The sequence below is a fragment of the Ambystoma mexicanum genome, chromosome 6p (genome assembly GCF_040938575.1).
Source record: "Ambystoma mexicanum isolate Mex_15411 chromosome 6p, UKY_AmexF1_1, whole genome shotgun sequence".
NCBI classification, from domain to species: Eukaryota; Metazoa; Chordata; class Amphibia; order Caudata; family Ambystomatidae; genus Ambystoma; species Ambystoma mexicanum.
This window is the reverse complement of record NC_090935.1, coordinates 1524090737-1524115927: the sequence shown is the minus strand read 5'-3', so window position 1 is coordinate 1524115927 and position 25191 is coordinate 1524090737.

Below are 25191 nucleotides of genomic sequence, written 5' to 3'. Positions count from 1 at the left end.
GAGTTCACTTTTTTACTCCAGCTATCCTAGTTATTTTTCCCTAGTTGATCATATCCTTCTCTCTAAATCTATGTTTAGCCTTATACTAGATACCAGAATAGATTGTATCTCCTTATCAGACCATGCTCCAGTTCACATTAAACTTGAAATTGCACCAACCAATCTTAAATCAAAAAGATGGAGATTTAATTTGGCTTTGTTGAAAGATGATTTGCCTGCTCCTCTTTTATTGACTCACATCCACATGTGTTCACTGACAATAGGAGTGAAGATACCTCCATCCTAAATAACTGGGATTGTTATAAGGCTGTACTAAGAGGGCAAATCATTTCATATGTAGCTAAGAAAAAGAAAAGAAGAAACTAAAGCAGGAATCAGACTCTATTCTGAAACAATTAAAAACTCTGGCAAAGCAGTACATTCAGAAGGCCACTCCAAACACGTTCAATAACATTATACAATTGAGAATTAAGTACAATAAAATTACCTCAGAATACTTGTGTGGTTCATTATTTAAATATAAGGCTAACATATATCAATTTTCCAATAAGACATGTAGATCACTAGCTTCTTATCTAGAGATTAAAAAAGAAAGAGCAAGAGTAGCTGTTATGAAAGATACATTGGGTAATAGAACATTTCTAGACAAAGATATTATTGTTGTTTGTTCATAAAATCTTCAGAAGTTATATACAACAGAATCTAAGCAAAATAACGCCCACTCTCAAGACTTCCTTAAGCATATTTCTTACTCCACTTATCCTAAGCTAGATCTTAGCTCGTTAGATAATACCATTACTCAAAATGAAATTTGAAAAGCGATTAATCATCTCAAGAAAGGTAAAGCTCCAGGCACAGATGGCTTCCCCGTCTATTTCTATGCACACTTTAAAGAGTTATTAGTTCCTAAGTGGGTTGAGCGCTTTACTCATATTGTCGCACATATTAGATCTGAAGGAACCTTTTCATGCCTGCTGTGTTCCCAAAGTCTAATAAAGACCCTGAGCTTCCTCAAAGTTAAAGGCCCATTTCCCCAATAAATCGTGATTGAAACATTTTTTGCCACAGGTTTGGCCAATCATCTTCTCCTTTTTTGACCAACTTAGTTAAAAATGACCAGGTGCAGTATGTCAAAGGTAGACTGTCTTCTTCCAATATATATCATTTTCATAGATATTCGAGATATTGTTGATAAGCCCAAAGACAGCTATGTAGCTGTACCTCTCGATGCCAAAAAAACATTTGATAGGGTGGAGTGGGATTTTATGTTTGATGCACTTAAATGGTATGGTCTTGATAATCCCTTCCTATCTATGATTAGGGTATTATGCTCACATCTTAAAACTTCTATTTTCATCAATGTCCCTGAAGGATAGCTCAAGGGCAACGCACTCGCCTTGGAAGCAGGACGACACAGAACAGCACAGGTTCGATCCCCTATTCCCTGCTTAGAAACCTCTGGGTATTAAGTGCGTTATAAATAACCAATCATATCATATCAAAAGTCGTCATATTTTCCTTTGTTTAGAGGTACAAGACCAGTCTGTCCCCTATCTCTCTTATTAATTATATTAGCCTTAGAACCTTTTCTGAAAACTATTAGAGGAGACAGGACAATACAAGGCATTGACTCCAGAGATTTACAAATAAAATTAGCTGCCTATGCTTCTCAAAAATCCCAACATCAGTTTACACAGTCTTTTGGCTGTCATAACACATTTTTAGTTGGCTTCTGGATACAAATTAAACATGGATACATCTGAAATATCGCACCTCAAAGCATCACATTCAAGCTTATGGTATGAAATGGTGTCCAAATGGGATTAAATATTTAGTCATACATATTTTCTTCTTCTATAAAAGACATTATTAAAGAACATATGAATGTTGTTTTGTCCCTAATTAAAGAATTAACTGATTCATGGTCACCTTTCTTTTCTTTTTGTCCTATTGGGGCCATCTTGAGAGCATCAAAATGATGATCTCCCCGATTATCTTGTATACCCTATATATGCGACCAGTCTCTTTTCTTTCCAAGTTTTATAAATAGATTGATTCATGTTTAGCCAAGTTTTCATGGAAAAAGAGAAAAATAGAATTTAGCTTGATAAACTTAAAATATCCATTCAAAATGGAGGTCTAGGGTTTTCCGATTTTAGAAATTATCACTCTGCATTCATGTTCAGACAGACTCGGATGTGGTTTGCACCTGTAAATCATAATAATGCACCAACATGGTTGCATTTATGATATGATAGCTCGTACACAAGTGTTTCAGAGCGCTACAGGGCAAGGGAGGGGAACAAACAACGATCTTACTAGGCCCAGTGACATTGAGAACGTGCAAGTGCATGAGAAAGGGGAAAAGTGCATGGGGGGGAGTGGCGAGTGCGGAGTAGCGCAGAAAAGATAAATAACAATAAATAAAATAAATAGATAATAGAGGCAATAAACAGTGGTAGTGCAGCCAGCAAGTGGCAAGTGCTGAGTTTACGGCAGCAGACTGGGTAGGTCTAAATAAGTGCAGAAAAAGAAGAAAATGGGGGGTGTGGGAGACTTTATGGGTAAAGATATAGTCCCCAGTCCAAGGGGTGGCCAGGAGGCAGTGCAGGAAGGTGGCAGGGTGAGCAAGTACCTGGGCACAGGGGACTGAGGGTGTCCAGGTGCACACTGCCAAGAGAGTGCAGATCAGCAGGGTGGAGGGGGAGCGAAGGCAGAAGCAAAGAGGAAGGTCTTGAGGTGCTTCCGGAACCGCAGATGGTTCTCATCAAGTTTTAGTGTGGCAGGGAGGCTATTCCAAAGGAAGGCCCCAGCCGAAGACAGAGATCTACTCCCTGCTCGGTTCTTTGAAAAACGACTGACCCTGAGGGAGTTAGAGGTAGAGGAGCGAAGAAAGGGATGTGGTTTTCCCCTTATCACTCACAGATTGTTATATGATTAAAAGGAGGTATAGATTCATTAGATGTACAAGTGTTATAGTCTCTGTCAATTATATCAGAATGTATTTATTTGCTGCATGCTCATCTTAATTTATCTCACAATATCTTTGGTTTAATAATATGATATGTGTAAATAGCAAATCTATCTTTTGGAGTGATTAGCTGCATAAAGGCATTACATATGTTTACCAACTACTGAACCAAGGCATGCTACTCACCTTTAAGGACTTCAGGGAGAAATGTGCTATCCCCTTGTCCTATTGGCATCAATATGATGTGTTAATGGATAATTTTTAGGTCCTAATGTCCAATGCATATACTCCTCGGCAGGACAGGTTACAGTTGCTGGCCTTTGGTTTGGAAAATCATTTCATGGACTACCTCTTCTGCCAGTCTGACTCAAACCTTATACTTTGTTTCATCATAGAGCTTTCATTACTCTGTCCAAACTTTTCAAATGCAATAGTGCACAAAATGATCAATGCTGAAGTTGTGTAGAAGGTTCATTCAAACACATGTTTATTGACTAAATTTGTGCAAAAACTTTGGAAAAATATTTGGGATACTTTGAAACGAATTTTCAAAATACAACGTGATTTTCATTTAAAACTTCTCTTTTTTAGAAAGTTCATTACTTCACGGTACATTAGAGAATAACGCTTGTCATTTGTTTGTTCTTTTCATCCTTATTGCTATTCGAACTATCACTGCTAATTCGGAAAATATTGATCGTATTAATCATAAAAATCTGGTTGAACTCTATATGTAATATTCATATGTTAGAGGGATGTATTGCCTCATCTCCATGTCTAGTTCATAAACATGAATTGAAGTGGAACATATTCTTCGATTTTCTACTAGCCAATGCTCCTATCTTATAATACCAACTCTTTATTATCATATTATCCCCCACCCCTATCCCTTCCTTTTGTTTCAGTCTGTTTTGTCTGCCTTTGTCTTAATTTTCCCGTTTAAAAACTGTTATTCGAATCATTTATCATGCATATGCCCTTTTCAATTTGTATTCTTTTGGTCATCCTACTTCATGCTTAATTGTATTATTATACTTCTGTAAAGGATGTCTATTGGTGTATTCTTCGATAAAATGCTCTCAAGTAAAAAGAAAAAGAGAGAGGGTTAAGATTTGCTGCATAATCACATTTCCCTAGGCTTTGGGCTTACAATGTTATTCCAATAATATATGTTAGGAAGTATTTATAACGGGCATGTTCTCTACTGGTAATGTTTGACCATTTTAGGGACATGCTAGGAACTGTAGTCTCTTTTCTCCCTGGTATGTTTTCAGGGAATTATTTCAAAATGTACTTTTGGAATACTGCATCTATTAGGGGTAGGTGAGCCCAGGGAATCATGGTCCATCCACCCTCTGTTTGTCATATGGGGTAGCAGCAGGACCAACGCAGTCTCACCTGGCTCGCCCATTATAAAAAAGCAAGGGGTGTTTCTCAAACTCATCACACAGGTGTGTAGAAAGAGGGATTGTTTGGATCATCAGTAGATTTGACTGTGGCTATGTTGCAGCCAGGAAAGATGCCTGTTGAGATGGAGAGATTGAAGAGGTAGAATAAGTAGTGGAAGGTTACAGGTTCAAGATCCTTAATAATTGGAGGTGCAAAGAGGCTGATGGGATTACAGGATGGATTTGCTGAACAGTGAATGGGTAGGAGCACTGTGGGTGAGGTGGGAGGGAACTGAGATAATGAGGGAACAGTGGGAGGGGTTGGAAGTGCATGGAAAGAGGAAGGGAGATGTAGGAGAGTTGCCACAGTATCACCTACCTTTGTGATCACGGAAGAGAAGAAGAAGTCGAAATCACCAATGGAGAGAGAGGAGGGAAGGGAGTCGATTTGGAGGCGGGGGGGCTTGAGGGTCAATGAACGTTTGCTACAGTGTGAAGGGAGAGGCACTGTAAGGTCAGTGTAGTTATAGGATTTGGCAGAGTCAAGCAAAGTGGTGAGGGTAAGGATAGAGTCCTCACAGCCAAACGCACAAGCCTCAAGAAACATACAAATTTGGCCTATGGTCCAGCAACCATAAATTGACGTTTTGAGTGAAGAGACAGAGGAGCAGTTCTTTACAGCGGAGATGGCAATGTTTCTGAGATATAAAGGAAGAGTTTGCTAGGGATGTCCGACCCATTGCAATCTTCTGCCAACTAAGATTGAACAGCTAATATGAGGCGGACCGATCAAGTTCATGCTGGAGCTGTAAAGTGGCTGCTGAGTGACATTGTAAAGGCAATCAGGCGCATTTTTGTGTAGCACTTTGTGAACCTGTCTGAACACTTTCAATTGCACTCTATTCCTTAAGGAGCAAGCGAATGGATATGAGAAGTAGAGGAGTATGTGCTGGATGACCTGCAATGCTGATAAGTATGCTGGATGGGTGTTGACGAACTTGAAGTTTAGAAATGAGGTTTGTGTTGACACTTTAAAGCAGATCCGAGCAAAGCACAGCAGAGAGAAGTATATAAGGTAAAAAGAGAAGGCCCGGCTTCTAACCTTTGCTTTCCAGGATGGATTTCATCATCTGCTGAGCTGAATTCCAGCTGTTCTGACAGTGGTCTGAGGGGAATTATGGTTCTGCATTAATGTATGGTTGACCTGATGCCCTTTTGCTAAAGTAGTCTTGGCATCTTTAAAAGAGAAGAACAAAATGATTTTAATATGTTTAAGATATCTTTATATTAGTCACAGCTCCACTGCTTATTTGAGTAGTGGATGGCAGTAAACCAGATCCAATAATTCACTGTGCTTTAGGTTCAAATCAATCTCCTAAAAGCACTGCAGATCCTCCCTGGAGCACCCATGTCTGATGTGTTCAGGTGAATATGTGTGTTTTAGTTGAATTTGAACTGGTAGAATACTTTTTAACCACAGTTTCTTACCAATTATTTTACTGTCACAAGCCGGCGGAGACCTTCGCAATCGCCCTTGCCCCCACCCTCTGCCCTTTCTATATTGCTTGACCGCAATCCACCTAAAAAGACTGGGCTGCAATTTAGAAACAAACTCAACAGCTGAGTCTTTTGATTCCTGCATGTTTTGATTGTCTCTATCTAAAACAGCACACCTTAGTATCTGTAATTACAATTACAGAGTAAAACATGTCATATGCCTTGGGCTTGTTTAAGAGTTATTATAAAAGCTTTTTTAGGAAACAGCTTAAATTGTTTATACTTATCGCATATCGATTTAAAGATTAACCTACTTAGTCAAACAAGTTGTAATTTCCCACTTAAATCGGGCCCATGAGCATATCATAAGCTATTGTTCTGATCCGATTTTCTAAATATGTAGGTGTCATGGAAGAATACAATGTTTCACCGACATAAGCTAATTCATTTTATTTTTATTTTTATTTATTTATTTTATTGTTCACTTGTTAGGCGCTTATGCAGGAAGCAAATACTGTTTCAAAGCACCCACAGGGCAACAGGGAGGTGCCATAGGATGATAGTCAATGAAATTACGACAATGTTAAATAATTAAATACAACAATAGACGATGAGGGGGGAGACAACCCTACTATGCCTTGTGAGTGTTCAGAACGTGCAAGAGCAGTGGGGAGAGGGGTATGGGAAAGGTGCTGTGGTGTTCATGGAGAGCAGCAGGTGAAGTGCTATGAAGAAAGAAAGGTAAGTGAAACCTGCAGTGGTGGAGGGTGAGCTGAGGCAAGTGTAGAGGATGGACAGAAGCAGGGAAGATAAGATGTGGAGATCAAGGTCCCGAGGATGCATAAGGGCTCTGCACACCAATCAAGCTACTGTGTGTTTAGCAGGGGAGAGAGGATGGGAAGGAAGAGGTAAAGTGGAAGGTCATGAGGCTTTTACAGAATTTAAGGAGGTCCTGCTCAAGATGTTCCAAAGAAGGGAGCCGCTGAGGAAAATGATTGACATCCTGTTCTCTGTTTAGCAAAATGCTTTACACACAAGGAGTTGGTGTCAGAGGAATGTAGGTGTCTAGAGGGGGAATATTTTGTCAGAAAGAGTTGCAGATAGAGTGGGATAGAGTGCATGTCTGTGTATCTTGGGGTTTATCTTATGATCTCACTTCCCATTGACCAAACCTGTCTTGTACCCACACACTGGACCTCCGAATGTTAGCTGGTTGTGATGGGAGAGGGGAAGTTGTATATCATCCCCTAATTGATAGACAAAGGCCTAAAGAACACATAAGGCAGAGAGGTTTTTAAAGAGCCTGGCTTGATCACTGAACAGAGCATGCAAAGTTGCTTCCTTGATTGAGGATCCCAGATCCAATGAAGAGTCATGAAAGCATACGCACATTGTGTGAAAATGTACTACGGGTTGCCTCGGAACTCACCAATAAAATATTACAAAAGTAATCCAAAAAGGATTGTACACTAAGCAAGAAGTAACGCAATTTATTCTGGGTCCAGTTTCAGCTGGGAAAGCAATATTCACACAGAACGCGGAACAGAACTGCATGAAAAGCACTGCCAAATATACGCCCAAAAGACACAACCTTTGATAGTCATACATACTAATGAGCCTCAAAACACATTTCAAAATTAGGCTAGTCCTCCATGTGGAGTGGGGCTGATTGGTAGAGTTGCGTCGTTCTCCTATAGTAGGATATACATTATTCTGAAAAGATTGGGTCCTGCAAACCTTGCCACACCACCCTCGAACCCCTCTGTGACATCACAGCTCAACCCCCAATTCCCACATCATAGTGCGAAAACATTGAGACTTTTGAGATGACCAGTGGATCCTTATTCATCTGCCGCCGGTCATTTCCATCCATTTCTCATGGGAATTCAACCGATCATGACACTGCCGGAGCCTTGAACAATTGACAAGTTACCATTTTAATGTTGTATTTTAGGAACTCTTTCAGGCTAAGGTGTGCAAAGTGGCAATTTTAAAATACCATCGGGCAGTTTGAAACCATCAGTAGACCAGTTTCATTAATCTAATATGCAGAATTATAGAATGTTTATTCATTCACTGCCTTTCCCCAACACCCACGAGCTTTGCTTTCTGACCTTGAATGTATCAAAGACTGTTCCTTTTCTTACTGTATGGTCCTGGCAATGTGTAGTTTGCAATGTGCTGCCAGCCTCTGTGGCTACTAAGCAAGTTAATGAAATGTGAATTTGTTTCTAGTGAAAAGCATACTCTGATACCTGTGTGCAGTGCCTCGGTCTAATGTTAAGCCCTGTATACTTACCTGTAACCCAACTTTATCGCCTATATGTTATTTCCTGCAAACACAATTATTTAGGGCATTCTCCAGCCTAGTACAAAGAACAGTGTGGCTATCAATGAAGCCCCCTCCCTTTTTAGTGGGCTACTCCCACAACCGATACGTTTGCGCCTTTGTACCACGCTGAACCTGCATTTATACCACATTATTCTCCCCTTTTATTGAACCATCAATAACTAACCCATTTCCTCCCCCAGACCCCACTCTGCTACTCTCTTTTTGGGGATCCATACTCTTTTTAGTCTACTGTCTCGGGAGGATAGCTCAACGGCAACGTGATTGCCTTGGAAGCAAGATGACACGGAGCAACATGGGTTCGATCCCCGGGTCCGCGCTTAGAAACATCTGGGTATAAAGCGCGTTATAAATAACTTATCATATCATATCATACTCATGTCACCTCCATCTTCTTCCCAGACTTCCAATGGTCCCTCTATCAGCATACATGCCTGCCCATCCTTATCACTTGAAATCCAATAGGCATCATAGTTCTATGTTTCTTGGTAGTATTGTAACCCAGTCAGATTCATCCGCAACTTTTTCAGACTTGGTTAGCTTGTTAATGGGCTTATTTTTGTCATTTGCCCCATTAACATTCAGAGGAAGCGTACATTTTCTTCTCCCTTTCTTAGTATAGTCGCTCAAAAAACGTTTGCCAATGCAGAAGGTGATGAGCATGAGGACCAACGTGGGGACAGTCACTATAAATACCCCTGAAAGCCAAGCAGGCACCCAGGTGAAAAGGGTGTACATCCAATTGTTCGATTGCACTCCATTCACTTAATTTGCCATCTTCTCATGGAGTGTCTGTATTTCATTAATAGCAGCTCTCAATGTTCCATTCAATGCTTCCCCATCGGGCACTATGGGCTGCTCCCTATCTTGGCACCAGCCCCTCCCTCTATGGCAGTGAGAAGGTCCAACATGCACCTATTCTGGAGTGCCAACAAACATAGTGCCCTAAACTCCTCCTTTACTACATTTAGGCCCTTTGCTGTTGAGTTGGCCAGTCGCAGCAACTCATATCTCGTGAGCTGCAACTACTTGGTTTAGCTGCAGTTTGCACTCCTGGCAGCAGTAAAGAGTAAAAAAAAAGTGGTTTCCTTGGAAAACTCAGTAAGAATTGCTGCCAGATTTTCTGCACTCTTCTTGGACCAATAGTTGTTTGCTCTCGTCTTTCTGTTCAGTGGTCCTCACATTGTTTGCTCCTTGCCTTTCTAAACCACCTGATCCTTCAGCATAATTGACTGCTCCTTTAACAAAAGCCCCATGTTGTTGTTGCTTCGGGGCACCACCAGAGAACGACTGTGCAGTGCAATTGCACAAACCCCACTCCAAGCAGGAGGAAGCTGGGCATAGGCCTTCGATCCACAAGCCCACCACAGGGTCATTATGACGGCTGTCCCCTGCATCAGCGCTGCACTCCTCATCACCTTGGCACAGCCAGTGTTAGTTCCCAAATGGATAAACCCACTGGACCAGAAATACAGAGGAAATTGTGTAAAGCTCTTTCTGTAATCTAGTTGATGAGTTTCGCCTATCAAAGTCAATGCATGTACATATTTCCTGCACACTGCTTTGCAGCTATTGTTTACTTTGGACACCACATTTTGTTCAAATGCCACCAAACCTTCAGCTCGATATTGCATTATTTTCCCTCGCATTGGCCACCACCAAACAGCTCCATTTATTCTCATTAATGGCCTTGTGTGACACCAGGGAATGCTATGTCCTTCTTTATCCATACACTGCAGTCATTTGTGTTCACTAATCACATGCTCCCCTCTTTTAGAACCTTCTGTTATATATTCTACTATCATCTTTTTAGTTTCACTTTTTTCAGCCATCCTGTCAAGTTGCACGTAATTATCTGTGTACAATTCTTCCCGTTCATCCACCCACTGGACAGAAACACTTGTTCCCTGAACTAGACCTTTTGTTTTGCAGAGGGATATGTGCATTAGGCATCCTGCTTCCTCCTATGATACAGCCTGAGGTAGGAAAAGCTTGGGTGCCCATATTACGTGTGGGATGAGTGAGCAGGCGTAACACATGCCGTTTGCCCTTTCTCTTCCCATACGTAACATTTCATCATACCCAACGTTTCTGGATTATATAACCTGCCCCATTTCAGTGTCATGATAGAACTCCTCTTGATTGAACACATTTATTTTTCCTCTGTTCACACTAATATTTGAACATGTATCACTTTTTTCTTTAAAAAGAAAACACAATAATATTAATCCTATACTAATGCATGTTAATATTATTACACTCCATATAACGGAAATGTTTTGCCATCTGTTCATAATGATGTTGTCCTGAAAAAGACCCTCTCCTTCTCCCCTGGTTGATCTTCTATAAAACCTTATTGCTGAAAAAAAAGTGACTGAAAGCTGATCGATACTCCCCATCATGTTGTGCTCTGCCCTCTTCTCCTGGGGAGCTAATGCTCTTGTCTCTGTACGTGTCGGTGATGTGAACCCATCCTTGACAACCCTCGATCTTGACCACAGTTGGTGTACAATACAGCACTTTGTGTGGGCCTAGGACATTTTCTTCTTTCCACTTCCTGATGGGCTCGCAGAAATTACGTTGCCTGTTCGCCACTGTTTACTTCCCCTGCTTGCTCTGTCCGTATCCTTGAATTTGTCTGTTGGATATGTAGGCAAGCAATCTTGTAAATTCTGTGAGGCACATATGAAATTCCTCCCCCAAGATGTTAGAAAAAGAGTGAGCATCGGAAATTGTACGTGCCTGAGACATCAGCGCATGCATTCACCGAGCAGTAACAATTTTATGAGGAGTGAGATGATGATCTCCTTCAGGCGAATTATGAAAAGGAAAGAAAGCAAGATGTAATCAGTGCAACCATGACTTACCAAGTGTCAGTGTTAGCTTAGCCAAGCGTTCTTTAAGTAAGCCATTCATTCTTTCAGCCATACCATTGTACTGTGGGTGGTAAATGGTATATAGCTTGTACCATATTCCCAGGGGGCAGTTATCTCCCCAGGCAAATCATTTGCAAAGTGCTGACCACTGTCAGAGCGAATTTCATCTGAGTCGCAAGATTTACAATATTTGCTTCAATGCTGCCTTCCTTGGTTTTCTTTTTCAGACATGTCTTAAGTGTTCCACAAGCACTGATAACATTATATTAAGAAAAGCATCTTGAGGGCGCTGAGTACCTGTTCGTCCAGTCGATGGTCTCGGAGAAGCTGCCAGACTGTCTGGAGATCCGGTGATGATTGAATGATGCGGGGAACCTGTCTGACTCCCACCCGAAATGAGCACCGGGTTGGAGGTGAACAAGCTCCCAAAGCCACGGGTGCACTCTGCCCTGATTTAAGTGGCGTCAGGACAGTGCAAGCAGTGACAGGGGAGGCGTTTCCTGATTCGAGTTGTAAAATCTCTCCAGAAGCAGCTGATGTGGGTGGAGAGCCGATAAGTCCAAAAGGCAGTGTACCTATGCAGGGCGAGAGGCAGGAAATGGATCTAAGGCAAGGGGAACCCAAGGATCAGAGAGAGCAAGACCAACCCACAGGTTAGGGAACCGGAATAAGAAACCACCCCAAGGCAGAATAGGGAACCAGGAGATCAAGGAGGGGCCCTTCCCCAGGAGCAGAAAAACGAAAAGGCAGGGAGCCTAAATCAGGGAGGCCAAGGAAGGAACCAGGAGGGAAGGAGCTGGAAACTGGCCAAGAATCAGAGGAACAGGAGCTCAGGGAGTTCCGGCGAGGATACGGTTTGTTCAAGTGGCCCAACCCTTCATAAAGTGCATCCAACACCCGGGTGGCTTGGAACACAAGCCGCGCTGTTCCCAGGTGTTGGCTTACCCAGAGTGAGGCTTGGACAGCAAGTCTGCCTCAGCTCCAGCACCCTGTGCACCGCGCATGCGCGGAGGACGAGACACGGCTGCCCGCAAATGCTCAGCTCAACACGAACGGGAAGCCCGGAAGCTCCTGGGGACATAGAAAACCAAGGACCCCGCAGGCGAAAGCGCAGATAAATCCGCCAGGACGTGGCACGCCGAAAGTGGCATGACTGCCTCGGTCCCCATGCAAGTGGCGTGACACATTAGCATTGTCATACTTATCTCTCCATCTTTTATGGGAGACAATCATGTTGCCTGGACATCCTATTTTAAGACAATTATCAACATTCTTAAATGCAGCTAGAAAAGGCACTCCAATTGTGTTATTGTCCAACAATGTCAATTTCTCATAACACATTCATATTCTGTTGTTGGCATCAGCAGTAATGTTATTTAAATCAAATTTAAGAAGAATATATTCTATTGATACTTGTTGTGGGAGGCGCAGCAATTTCTGCAGGATCAGTGCTTCAAGTTTTTGAATGTGGGGAAGATATTTATAAGCCCAAATTGCTACAACATAGAGTATTATCGATTTTACTCTCGCAGTGTATAATAGTAGCACAGTCTTAATGGAAAAATCTATACTTTTGCCAATAAAACTGCTTGTTTGTTTGTTTGTTTATTTATGTAGCGTGCAAAACACTGAGGCATGAGAGATTAGTTTCAGTGCTTCGGGTTACAGAAGGAAGCGTAAGAGGTGAACTACAACATCATGAAACGTGCAAAAGTAATAAATCATACGCAAAGTGAAAAAGAGAAGTACTGAGAGATCTCATCCATTGAACCTGATCCCATATTGTAGGGCAGCAGCAACTCACAGATGCAAAGTCAAATCAGTGGGCGAATGCATGGTGCCTACCCCATGTTGCAGGGCGGCAGCGGTGCACAGATGCGAAAGTCCAGCAGTGGGCAAATACATGGTGCTTACCCCATTTTGCAGGGCGGCAGCGGCACACAGATACGAAAGACAAATCAGTGGGCAAATACATGTTGCCTACCCCATGTTTCAGGGCGGCAGCGGCACACAGATACGAAAGACAAATCAGTGGGAAGATACATGGTACCTACCTCATGTTGCAGGGCGGCAGGAGCCCACAGATGCGAAAGACAAATCAGTGGGCAAATGCATGGTGCCTACCCCATGTTGCAGGGTGGCAGCGGCACACAGATGCGAAAGACAAATCAGTGGCAAATACATGATGCCTACCCCATGTTGCAGGGTGGCAGCAGCACACAGATGCGAAAGACAAATCAGTGGGCAAATAAATGGTGCCTACCTCATGTTGCAAGACGGCCGCAGCACACAGATGCAACAGTCCAGCAATGGGAAAATACATGGTGCCTACCCCATGATGCAGGGCGCCAGCGGCAGACAGTTTCAAAAGTCAAATCAGCAGGCAAATACATGGTGCCTACCTTGTGTAGCAAGGCAGCAGCAGCACACAGATGCGAAAGACAAATCAGTGGGCAAATACGTGGTGCCTACGCCATGTTGCAGGGTGGCAGTGGCACACAGATGCGAAAGACAAATCAGTGGGCAAATACATGGTGCCTACCCCATGTTGCAGGGTGGCAGCAGCACACAGATGCGAACATCCAGCAATGGGCAAATACATAGTGCCTAACCCATGTTGCAGATTGGCAGCAGCACACAGATGCGAAAGTCCAAAAGTGGGCAAATACATGTTGCCTGCCTCATGTTGCAGGGCGACATCGCAAACAGATGCGAAAGTGAAATCAGTGGCCAAATAGATTTGCCTACCCTATGTTGCAGGGCGGCAATAGCATGCAAATGCAAAAATGTATTAATTAGGGGGGCACTATCGGGCTTGGACAAGTGGGATGAGGGGTGTGGGGGGCACACACAGCATCACAGATGACCAGTGGGGGGGTTTGGTTTACACACAGCATCACAGGCGAGCGGGGAGCGTGGGGTACACACAGCATCACAGGTGACCATGGGGTATGGAGGGTGCACACAGCATCACAGGCGACCAGGGGGGATACACACAGCATCACAGGTGACCAGGGGAGTTGGGGGTACACACAGCATCACAGGTGACCAGGGGGATGGGAGGCTCACACAGCATCACAGGTGATCAGGGGTTGTGGGGGGCGCACACAGCATCACAGGTGCCCAGGGAGAGTGGGGGGACAGACAGCATCACAGGCGGCCAGGGGGGTACACACAGCATCACAGGCGACACTACTTTTGCTTGGCATATAGATGGATTTATCATAAATTCAGGGAGGTCTGCCAAATAAAGATTAAACAATGTTGCTGCAACTATACGTCCCTGCTTGACACCAAGATGTGTGGGAAATGATTTAGAAGGTTTTTCCTTGGCATCTAGATGAATTTGTATCTTGGTCTCTAAGTACAGCAACATGAAAAATTTGAGTAAACCTGATGGTCTATTCCATTTGCTGAGTTTGGCCCAAAGTTTATTTCTATTCACTGAGTCGAATGCTGTGCTAAAGTCTATATATGCGCAGTACAAGTTGGTATTACGACTTTTCCAAGTGTATTCAAATGTAATGGTTAGAATCATAAAATTGTCATTGTTACTGGATTTGTGTATGAATCCTGTTTGATTGGGCGGGAGGATCTTATTTGCCTGAATCAAGGTGTTAAGTTCAGCTAAAAAGCCACAGGCAAATATTTTAGCTGGGATATCTAACATAGCTAAAAGACTGTAGTTAGCAGGGTTATTCCATGCCCCTTTTTGTAGACAGGGAGAATATTACTTTGTTTCGACATGGAAGGAATAACACCTCACAAACCGATTTCTTTAAATAGTATAAACAAAACCTGGGCCCAGCCTCCCGGTGAGGCTTTTATCAAATTGTTGCATACCCCATCGGGCTTACTGGCCACAAGCTATTAAGGCGAGCTATAATTTTATGTATGTCATTTATTGTAGCTGAACACACCCAGGTACTCTCTGGTAGGGGCATGCTTTCTTCACTTATTATTATAGTGCTTCCCAAGGTGGAATGAATATGTTTTTCCCAGTCTAATTATGTCACACAATTAATTGGAACGTCCCTTTTTTTGTACAACGCATTTATGGAGATCATTTATGGGGTAAATGCGAGCAGGAGTTGCAGGGGTGTCCCCCGCTCCCTTTAAAAAAATATGCAGTTTGCATTGGTGTCCCCCGTAGGTTCCATATTTAATATTGCCACAAAAAACAGCACCATTCTTGTATGGCGACATTTTTACGGGGATATTAACACATGGAACCCTCAAGGCAATGTGAAAACGAACATACAACAGTAAGCATGTATCTGTGAGAGGTACATCTCCCTTGCATATCAACATAGTCTATTTGCAAGTGCCGGAAAGGTCCTTCCGGTCTCGGTAATGTTCCTTGTACCACTCTCAAAGTGTGACCACAAAAAACTTTTGACAAACTATGCAATTGTTCACAAATTCAGACACACATTCATGCAAATTCGGCACAAACCAATCCTCACTTATCCCTGCATCCACATGCTCTTTAGATATGTGGGCAGGGAAGTGAAGCTGTTTGATGGCCGCATTCAACACTTTTCTTGGTTTTACCACCTTGCTGGTGCTGTCTTGCCGCCAGATCAAATATGTTGGAATAACAGAGCACCCCCTTTTCTTCCAAAGCTCTTTTTCATCATTCAGTGCTTCTCCCTGCAATTCTATTATCTGCACTTTCATTGTTACATTAAAGCCCTATGCCAGTGCATTTTGTTCTTTAGTTGTTTTCATCAAAGCCATAAGTGGTATTTTCTCTTTCGCACAAGCTGGCTGGCAAATATGCTGTTTTTTTTTGCTGCTCTGTCTGCTCCTTTGTTGCCCAATGAAATACAATATTGCCCCCCCTGTATGGGCTTTGCACTTGATTATTGCCAATTGTACTGGCAGTGGTAGCATTTTTCAATAATTTACTCAAACGTGCTGCATGATGCACCTGTGTGCCATCATTTCTCCTGAATCCTCTCCTTTCCCATCTTGCTAGTACTGTAGATGTGACGTATGCAGAATATGAAAAGATATTTACTGCATGTCCTTCTGACATGTTTGGTGCCTCAATTAATGCCACAAATTCTGCCACTTGTGCAGAATAGTGTGCTGGCAGTCGTGTTTGTGAGAAAACTATAAATTCCCCATCCTTGTGTATTCCATCTTTGTGTCCTACTTCTGCTGAACCAGAATGCCTCTGTCCCAAATATGGGTTGATACTTGAAGACTCATCAATAAAGATCATGCCCCCCCTCAATTACTTCTTCTTTTACCAGGAGGTTCCCTTCGTTCCTGTCCATGCACGCCACATAATCATGTGCATAATCTCCCCTCTCTATTGGTTCTGAAATGAATTCTGCTGGGTTTACTGTCCTGCATCTGATAATTTCTGTTGCAGGGTTTGTCAGTATAATCTCATAACCTGATGCTCTCTGGGTTGTCCAAGTTGATTTGGACCTCTCTAGTATTGCAAATAATGCATGTTCCACGTACAAAATTACTGAGCACCGCATTATTATTGTTGATGCCTTTTCAATTGCGAATGTAGTGGCAGCAAGTGCCTGTTCACAAGAAAAGTGTCCCTGCATCACTGCATCTAGTGACCCGCTGTAATATGACAGTGGCTTATGTCCCTGTCCCTTCTTTTGTGTCAGTACGGCCGTCTTTACTCGTTTTTGAGCTTGTCAAAATTTTCATTCGTCTCTGCTGTCAATTTTATGTTGCTTTTGTTTTTCTGAGCTTTCTTAAGTGCCTGGAGGAGTGGCCTGATGTAGGAAGATTAATCAAAGACCCATGATCTGCAGTAATCGCATAGACCCAGGAACTGTTGCATTCTTTCACAGTCTTTGGGGTATTTTATGTATTGTTTAAACCCATTCTGGTGTTAATTTTCTCCCACCTACTGATACAATCTGCCCCAACTAAAACCTCTGTTTGACAATACTGAAATTGTTCATAGTCCACTTTGTACCCCTTGTCAGCCAGCAATGTTAGTAATGTCACTGAGTCCTCCCTGCACTCATCTTCTGTTGTGCTACACACTAAAAGGTCATCCACGTATTGCATTACTGTACTTAGTACTTGCAACTTGCTCAAATCCATTTATATTGATTTGTCAAATTTGCTAGGTCCCTCACAGTACCCCTGGGGCATTCTTGTGTGTTCAAATCTGGTCCCACGATACGTAAGCACAGTGCGATTCTAGGAGGCTGGGTGCAAGGCAATGGAGAAGAAAGCATTCTTCAAATCCACTATTGTGAAGTAGCGTGCCTCTGCTGGGATGCTGCAGAAAATTGTAGCAGAATTTGGAACTAGCAGAAATTCTGGTTCGTTGACGTGGTTAAGAGGGCAGAGATCCTGTATGAATCTCCACGCCCCACCCTTTGATTTTTTAATCGGATAGATAGTCGAATTGCATGGTGATGTAGATTCCTGTATGATATCTTGCTGCCATAAGGCATGCAGTGTCTCATATATACCCTCATCTGCTTCTCGTGAGAGGGAGTATTGCCTTACTCATGGCAGCAGTGCTCCTTCCTTTATCTTAATGCACACTGCTCCCGACCCCTTCAATATTCCCACGTCAAGGGGTCTTTTGGTCCATAGATTCTTTGGAACTTTTTCCAAATCCTCCTGCATGTATTTTGTCTCTCTTTTCACCAGATGTGTCCTATGGGGCACTGCTCTTTCCTTTATCTGTCCTGGATAGGGTATGCTCAACTGAAACACTATCAATCGCTCCTCTTTGTCTTTTGTAGTGAACAATTCTGTGTTTGTTACTCCTGTCAGTGTGGGATTGATACACAGTATTGATCGCCACTCCATGTAATCTTCATCTGTAGCAACCAGCATAATCATATCTTTTCTCATTACTACCTCCTCTAGGTATAGCAATGTGTGTGTGTGCATGGTGTGATGTTGAGGCGTACCGTGGTCTGAATACAAAATCGTTTGACAGTCAAAAGACCTTTCTTTGTATCCTAGCAGTACTTGTACTCTGTACAACAACATCTCTGTTTGTTTGGGAATCCCTCTCAATGTGCTGTGTGCATAGTATGCTTGTATCAACACTACCACCCTGGCTGGGTATATCACAGGTGTGGTGTACACCATCCCTTTCTCTGAAAATGAAATTATGACAGTCAGTTTGCTTAATAAATCTCTTCCTAATATGTTGATAGGTGTGTCTTTTGAATACAATACTGGTGCTATAATATATTAGTTGAAGATGTGAATGGATTTCCACCCACCACTGCGACACTGTTGCAATGGGGCACCTCATTATGTCCCAATATTGTCACCTTCTCTCGTGCATGTGTGTGCGCTGTTGCTTGCAGTATGCTTACACTACCGTGTGATCCAGCTATCATTCCCCCTTGGGCTGATTCTTGTCCCTGTATTGGTATGATCTGTGTCTGTATAGGCTGCAGTTGCATCTGTTGCTGCAGTATCATTTAAGTTTGTTGGGGTTGTGTGGATGTCTGCATGTATTGCTGCTGTGCAAGCACTCCTCCTTCCTGCCCTGTTTGCTGAATAAGCGGGCATATTTGAGCTAGTGAGCAAAATGTCTTCAAACAAAACACTGTCTGATACCCCAATACCCGAATCCCCTTTCCCTTGGATAATATCCCCTTCCTGTCTGATATTGTCCTATGTACTGGTTTACTCCTCCCGCATATGCGAATTCAGGCCGTTGTTGCATCTGTTGTATCCATATTGCTGTGCTACGGTGGTTACTGGAAGCCCCCCTGTTGGGCGGGTGGTACGCTAACTGGTCCCATGAGCACTGCCCCAACCATGCTTATTTTCACCAGATTTGTCTGCACACGTTTATTTTCTGCTTTTACTGCGTTGTCTACTGCCTCCTTGTCTTTTTCTTGTTTTCTTTTACAAGGGTATACAATAGTCCCCTGTATCTTGGGCCATCCTTTTGCTTCTATCCCCACTACTTTTTCGAGGGAAACCTGTACATATGTGGGGAGCCCCCTCACTAGAATGTGATACAATAAAGGTATATTATCATCCCATGATTGATTATTCTCTTGTGTCCACATTTCTTGTATTGATCATAAGTATTCTGCAGGGTCTTCATCTGGCTTCATTTTATGTGCCAGTAGTGATCCCATGTCTGATGTATCTGGATACAGCTCTCTCAAAGCTTTCTACATGTGTGCTCTGCAATTTTTAAAAGATATGATATGATATTTTATTTGTATTGCTCTCATACACAAGTGTTCCAGAGCGCGACTAGACAAGGGAGAGGAACAGGGGAGAACACAACACAACAACAACAACAACAACGATCTTACTAGGCCCCGTGACATTGAGAACGTGCAAGTGAATGGGAAAGTGAAAAGGGAAAAGTGCATGGAAGGGGTAGAGTGGAAAGTGTGGAGCAGGGGAGAGCAGATAAATAATAATAAATACAAATAAATAGAAAAATAGAGGCAATAAACAGTGGTAGTGTAGCCAACAAGTGGCAAGTGCTGTGTTTAAGGAAACAGACTGGGTAAGTGCAGAAAAAGAAGAAAAGTGTGGGGGCTGTATGGGTACAGATACAGTTCCCAGTGTAAGGAGTGGCCAGGAGGCAGTGCAGGATGGTGGTAGGTACCTGGGCCCAGGGGACAGAGGGTGGTCAGGTGCACAGTGACAATAGAGAGCAGATCAACAGGGGAGAGGGGATACGAAGGCAGAAGCAAAGAGTAAGGTCTTGAGGTTCTTCCGGAGATGGTTCTCCTCAAGTTTTAGATTGGCAGGGAGGCTGTTCCAGATGGAGGCCCCGCTGAATATAGAGATCTAATCCCAGCTCATTTCTTTGAAAAACTATTGACCCTGAGGGAGTTAGAGGTAGAGGAGCGAAGAGCTCGAGAGGGGAGGTATTTGTGGAGAGATAGCCGAAGGTATTTTGCACTCAGGCCCCAGATAGCCTTGTGAACAATGCAGAGGGTTTTGAATTTAATCCTTGCATCCACTGGGAAGCCAATGGAGAGATTTCACTTGCTGGTGCACCATCATGTATGTTGGTGCTTAATTTTACCCCTGTATGCCTTGCTTGCTGCCAAATCTTGTCACTTCATTCCCTGACCAGGACTGCCAATAAACTCTTGATGTCACCTATGGCCAGTGGGATCCATGCTGTCTCCTTCTCGAATACATATATCCACTTGCTGGCCCCTGCCATTAGTGAAGGTAAACTGTAGACCAAATTATCCCTATCCATTTTATGCCAGGGTATGTAATGTACTTCTCCTTTTGCCTTCTGTAGAAGGGGCAACTTAATTCGTCCTCTGGGCTTACCCCTGTAAGGAAGGCAAGGTATCAAACAGTGAAGACAGACACACGTGATCACAGTTCAAGGGTGTTTATTGAACTTCAATTGGGTTTGAAAAATGCCTACCTAACCATAAATCTAAAGATGGGAGCAAGCAACGACCATCAAATAATAAAGAACGCAGTCTTAGTAGAGTCTGGTCAAAATAAAAGGGCCTATACCAATAAACCTATTGCCAATCCTTACTTCTACATACAAATAGTGTGGAAACAATGTTATAAAAAAGGAAATTATTCAAGAAATGATATGTCAGGATATTTGAGCCATTAGCTTCCCTCCTCCATGTTTTCAGCACAGGACAAGGCGGCACACTTGAGTTTAGCACATACTCTGGCTTTTCTAGCACGAATATGCAGTTCAAAATCTCTGTATCAGGACCTTATGTGCCAAAGTCTCTTTGCCAATCAAAGTCTTATTTCAAAGGACCTGATGTGACAAGCAAACATTCAAAGTTAATTTCTCCTCAGGATTCTCCTATGCACAACTTTACTGGTGATTCACCATTCAACCTGGGTCGCCCTCTGCTGGGTTCAGACCCATTTTAACACAAAACCTTCAATTGGTGTCCCTCCGCCGGGCTCAGACTTTGTTTACTATATCAAAATTGAAGACCTTTTACTGTGCGCAGGATTGTACTTAACCCGTCACAGGACCACTTTAATTAACAATTCACAGTTCTCTTCTTAATATAATCCTTTAACTTTCACTTCTGCCACTTCTCAGCTGGATACCTTACAGAGACCTTTGATTGAGCACCCATGCTGTCTTTTCAAAGTTCAAACACTGATCAGTAGTTCAACTTTCACTTGTGTCTTTTCTCACACACATTTTAACAATGTTCGTTCCAGCGCTCGTCAGACAATGTTAGCGCTTGCATCCTTGGTTTCAACACAGACCGGTCTTTTATCGGTTTCCCCAACTGACCTGCTGTGTTGATTTCACTGACGCTGCTTTGTTCTTGAAGCCAAGGACGGTACCACAGCTGCTGCTGCTTCTGCCCGCCTTGATTAGTGACGCGGGAGGGCCCCAGTTATCTCTGACACACAACACAGCATTCTTTCAGCCCGGTTTCCTGGTCTTACGCTTTCTAATCTCAAGGGTTTGTGAAAGTAACGGTCTCTTTTTGGAAAGGTCAAGGGAATTTCCCTCCTTTCAATTCAATGTTTTGCCATCTTCTCTCGTTCAGATGCTGTCTCGAAACTGCGGTTTCCTCATGTGCTTTGCCTCGCTCCAAGTGTGCTATCATGCTCTGCCTTTTATCCATGTGGGGAAGCTTAATGGAAGTCAGGTGTGAGTGATGGTCAGTAAATGCCTGTCCTCGCCTGAACATTGTGTTGAGACACTTCAGGAATACTGCTTGGTGTTAGTCTGTTTTCACAGAGAACAGGGTGTTCGTGTGAAAGTGTTTGTGTAGAAAAGAGGGGGGGTAGATTTCCTATGTATCCTATATGATAGGATGGAGTAAAGGTGTAAAAGGGAACGGAATACCGCGTCTTGCAATCCGGCGTCCCACTCCCCGAAGACCCCTCACCTAGGTGATCTTCCTGCACTGCTCCACCCTCAGGAACTGGATTCAAAATTGATGGCCTTGTCCTGGCGCCTGGATGACAGATCCCCAGGGCCTAGTGGGTGACACACCTTCTGATTTCTCAACCCCCATGTTGTGGTCTTTTTGCTACTGCCATCTTTGTTTTCCTGCTTCAAAGCCTAGATCACCAGTTCCCTGTTTGTTCCTCTCTTTCCTCTTCTTCCCCTTCTTTTCACTTCCTTTCTCTACCTACACTTGTTAAATCCAAGGGTCTAATTTGTCATTCTTGACTGTCATTGTCACTACTGTCCTCCCAGTCTGATGAAGTATTATTATGTTCTGTCGTGTCTGGCTCGTCCTCTTTCATGTCCTGTCCCCAGTCATCAATTTTAAATTGTACATGTCCAGCTGCCCATCCCTGCTGGTCCTCTTCTTTTCCCTGTCCCTTTTCTTTTTTCTCTATCTACCTCTCCATTACCTTTTCTGCTTCTCTAAACTTTGAGTCCAGTGGCTGTCGTGTGCTTTCCTTAATGTCAGCTAAATATTTCTTATTCCCTTTCGCTGTCTTATCCTTCCAATGAGGTTCTGGCTCTGCCTTATTTTTCTTCATCCTCTACCTATCTGGATATGCATGCCTAGGATTTGTATATTCTGCAGGCGCCTTTAATAATAGGAATGATCCATTGGGAGGCGGTGGAGCACTAGCTTTCTCCTCTTCCCCTTCTCCTGCCTTTTTCTCTGCTTTAGTTTCTTCATAAAGTTTCCATAGACCTAAAATGTGTCTTTTAAAGCTTTGCACCTTTATATGTTGATAACAGATATACATACATACTGTCAATTATATACTTTTGAAATGTTCCCTCTTTGGGCCATTCCTGATAACATTTCCCACTGTGTCATTCATTCACTGAAGGTGGTATTTTACTATTTTATCGCGATATTGGGGCAATATTTTACACATATGATCAAGGGGTAATAAGACATTATTGCATCTGTTTCCTAATTTTTAGAGTACTTCTTTCTCCCCCCCTTTTATTCTTGGCCCCCTTATATCTCAAAGTACTTGTACCCCCTTACTCACTCACACTCACTCCCTCCTATAATTACCGTCATACTCGTTCACCGTATTACATTCACACCAGCCTTCTCCTCAGGCCCGCCCTTTCACAACACTTATACACAATGGCCCTCTCCACAGTCCTGTCTTGTTAATTTCAGCAAATACACAAATGGTGCACTACCGTACCAAATATGCCCTATGTTAATGTGCCTAGGGACTGGTTGCTCCTTCCTCCGTTCCACCTGCACGTAATACATAGCTCCTCCAATATTTACATATTAGTTCGGCTCTGGCTCTTCAGCGATTTCCACAGCCAACATAGAAATAAATCACAATAACTTCACTCTAGCACAGCAAACTACTGCTGGTTCAACAAAACACTGATGCATATGCCTCTTCTCCTTCTCTCCACTCCTTTAATACGCATTAACCAGTAAATAAAAAATGATGCACCTATACCAATTGCCTGCACTACGTTCAATTCTCATCTAACAAGGTCTGCAGATGTACCACCACCCACTCAATCCCTATCAGGTAAGTAGACCTAAAATCTCTGACTACTATGGCCAATCGCCCTCCACCTCTTGAGGGTGCTTCCTACACACCATAAAGATAATCCCTCCCCCTTGCACGTTCATGCACGGGTACACTCACGTATCCTTCGCCAGAGATTCTTCAGTCTTCTCAACCCCAGAGTCTTCCTTTAAAGGCCAGCAGCCGCTTCAAAGCTCAGGGAGCGTTTTGACCAGGCAGACCATCGCATACTCAGTGTCTGCACGGCCTACTCCACAGGTCTGCAAACGCGGTTCGCACTACTTCGAGAGCACGGTTGGAATTCCCACATCTGCTCTGGAAAACTGATTTCTCCACGTATAGGCCACCAAAAATGTACTGCGGGTTGCCTCGGAACTCACCAATACAAAATTACAAAAATAATCCAAAAAGGAGCGTACGTCAATAAAGAAGTCGCACAATTTATTGTGGGTACAGTCACAGCTGGGAAAGCAAGATGCATATAGAATGCGGAACAGAACTGCATGAAAAGCGCTGTCAAAGGTATGCCCAAAAGACAAAAGCTTTTGTAGTCATACAAACTTATTAGCATCAAAACGTATTGCAACATGGAGCTGATTGGTAGAGTTGCGTGATTCTCCCATAGAAGGATATACATTATTCTGAAATGATTGGGTCCTGCAAAACCTTGCCACACCACCCTCGACCCCCTCTGTGATGTCACAGCTCAATCCCCAATTCCCACATCATAATGCCAAAATATTGAGATATTTGAGCTGACCAGCGGATCTTTATTCATCTGCCGCTAGTCATCTCCATCCGTTTCTCATGGGAATACAGTTGATCATGACACTGTCGGAGCCTTGAACTATTGACAAGTTACCATTTTAATGTTGCATCTTAAGAACTCTTAGAACCTCTTCTGAGGCTAAGATGTGCAAAGGGGCAATTTGAAACTGCCATGGGGCATTTTGAAACCATCAGTAGACCAGTTTAATTAATCGAATATGCAGAATTATAAAATGTTTGTGCAATCACTGCCTTTCCCGGGGAAACCATGAGCTGAGCTTCCTGACCTCGAAAGTATCAAAGACTGTTCCTTTTCTTGCTGTATGAGCCCGGGAACGTGTAGTTTGAAATGTGCTGCCAGCCTCTGTGGCTACTAAGCAAGTTAATGAAATGTGAATTAATTTCTAGTGAAAAGCATGCTCTGAGGCCTGTTTACAGGGCCTCGGTCTAATGTTAAGCCCTGTATTCTTAACTGTAACCCAACGTTATCGCCTATATGTTATTTGCTTGAAACAACATTATTTAGAGCATTCTCCAGCCTATTGCATAGAACCGCATGGCTATCAATGAAGCCCCCTTCCCTTTTAGTGGTTTTCTCCTCCAGCTGATTATGTGGTGCCTTTTACCACGCTGAATTTGCATTTTTACCACAAGTATATGAGAAATCAATATTATGGATCCAGGGCTTCCCCTCTTGGATGCAAAGTGTCTCCTCCAGTGCCTACCTAGAATCATACCCACACTCGAGACTTGGAAACTTTGGCTTGCAACCATAAATGCCACAGGATTTGCATATACCGTCCCCTCTATCGTATTAAACCCCACCATATTTTTTAGCAAGGCCACATGCAGTGACCCTGCCAAAATAGCACAGGTGCACTAAAGAGGTCCACTTTATATTAT